The sequence below is a fragment of the Cherax quadricarinatus genome, chromosome 77, assembly GCF_038502225.1.
Source record: "Cherax quadricarinatus isolate ZL_2023a chromosome 77, ASM3850222v1, whole genome shotgun sequence".
Taxonomy (NCBI): domain Eukaryota; kingdom Metazoa; phylum Arthropoda; class Malacostraca; order Decapoda; family Parastacidae; genus Cherax; species Cherax quadricarinatus.
Genome location: NC_091368.1, coordinates 5,565,119 through 5,567,618, shown reverse-complemented (window position 1 = coordinate 5,567,618; position 2,500 = coordinate 5,565,119). Strand labels below are relative to the sequence as shown.

Below are 2,500 nucleotides of genomic sequence, written 5' to 3'. Positions count from 1 at the left end.
ATATATATATATATATATATATATATATGCAAAATAACCACTCTGAAAAAATAGAGAAATTCCAAGCGCTGTCGTGACATAGTTCCTTGATAATGTGAGGAGTCACGAAAGCGCTTGGAATTTCTCTATTTTTTCAGAGTGGTTATTTTGCATATTCTGAAATCACCTGTTTACTGTGATCTTATTGCATATATATATATATATATATATATATATATATATATATATATATATATATATATATATATATATATATATATATATATATATATATATATATATATATATATATATATATATATATATATATATATATATATATATATATATATATATATATATACATATATATTCTACGTTGTAGTTTATTTGATAATATTATATTCTTGTAGAGGCCCTAAATCCGTAAGGGCTAAATTATGTCTGGATAATCAAAGCTAATTAGCTTTGATTCCAAGACCCTTTTCACTTAAATTATTATTTCCTCATATCAAGATTATCCAACCAGGAAATTTCTTACGGTATCGCTTCGAAATCAAAGTACACGCATCTATACCAACACTGTTATTCCTGTGCGTTTTTATGACGTTTCTCGAACTGGCTTAACGAGAAGGATGTAAATGAAATAGATTGTGCTAATTGAACTGGATTAGTTGAGTGATTAGGTTAATATGTTATTGACTTCGTATCTCATGATTACCACCATTCAAGAATATTTTAATACGTAAAATACGAATTGTATGTATTTACGCCGAGATATACATATGTGTATATCCATCTGTGTACATACACGGAGAGGTGTCTATCAGAGTATATACACTGATAGGTGTCTGTATCACAATTATATATATACACCGAGAGAAGTTTATGTCAATGTGTATACACCAAGAGATAAATATCTCTCAGTATATACACCAATCAGTGTATATACCCATGACTGTACTGTGAAACTGAACCAATTCAATAACTTTAATAGGACAACTAATTGAGGCCGATTTATTATAGAACTTTGTTCTACAAATAAATATTTTGACGAGAAATGATTTTATAGAATTGTCAGAGACGTGAGTTAGTGTTATTGGAGAGTTTAATATAATTATTTGATCAAACCGTATCTGCTTCCCTACTTACTAATTAATATATATATATATATATATATATATATATATATATATATATATATATATATATATATATATATATATATATATATATATATATATATATATATATATATATATATATATATATATATATATATATATATATATATATATATATATATATATATATATATATATATATATATATATATATATATATATATACATATATATATATATATATATATATATATATATATATATATATATATATATATATATATATATATATATGTGTGTGTGTGTGTGTGTGTGTGTGTGTGTGTGTGTGTGTGTGTGTGTGTGTGTGTGTGTGTGTGTGTGTGTATTATTTTTGTGTCACGTAACGACCACTACGACACGATAATTACGTAAGATGCTGCATCTGCTACAGCAGCTGATTCAGATGTAGCATCTGAGCCAACTGCAGCATCTGAGCCAGCTGTAGCAGCTGAGCCAGCTGTAGCAGCTGAGCCAGCTGTAGCAGCTGAGCCAGCTGCAGGACAAGTACCTCTGTTAAGATTATTATCACAATGGCTTCACGATGGAAATACGGACACAAATGCAGCTTAATGCGATCTTTTATTGACAACTTTTCGCCCACATGGTGAACTTTTTCAAGTCCGCTGTGTGAGCGAAACGTTGTAAATAAAGTTAAACATTAAAGTGTATAAGAGTCTCTCCTTCCAGCTCCGTTGTTCGTTGGTTCTCCTGTTTAAACTGTAAATGGAAGAGAGAGAGAGAGAGAGAGAGAGAGAGAGAGAGAGAGAGAGAGAGAGAGAGAGAGAGAGAGAGAGAGAGAGAGAGAGAGAGAGACAGAGAGAGAGAGAGAGAGAGAGAGAGAGAGAGAGAGAGAGAGAGAGAGAGAGAGAGAGAGAGAGAGAGAGAGAGAGAGAGAGAGAGAGAGAGAGAGAGAGAGAGAGAGAGAGAGAGAGAGAGAGAGAGAGAGAGAGAATAAATAAAAGCCAAAGCTTAAAAACTTGTAATAATGACTGACAAAAGTTTTGATTCATGTTGTGCTTGTGTTTCTTCTTAATCGTCCTCTTCCTCCTCCTCTTGTTACTCCTCCTCCTGCTCCTCCTCCTGTTACTCCTCCTCCTGTTACTCCTCCTCCTGCTCCTCCTCCTGTTACTCCTCCTCCTGTTACTCCTCCTCCTGTTACTCCTCCTCCTGCTCCTCCTCCTGTTACTCCTCCTCCTGTTACTCCTCCTCCTGCTCCTCCTCCTGTTACTCCTCCTCCTGTTACTCCTCCTCCTGCTCCTCCTCCTGTTACTCCTCCTCCTGTTACTCCTCCTCCTGCTCCTCCTCCTGTTACTCCTCCTCCTGTTACTCCTCCTCCTGCTCCTCCTCCTGTTACT

At 33.8% G+C, this 2,500-nt stretch overlaps 1 protein-coding gene across 2 annotated transcripts in view; it reads right to left on the bottom strand.

Annotated features, from left to right (window-relative positions):
• Positions 1-2,500, bottom strand: part of LOC128701930 (mannose-binding protein C) — a 114,560-nt gene that overhangs the window by 73,155 nt on the left and 38,905 nt on the right. The gene's annotated exons all lie outside the window — the stretch shown is intronic.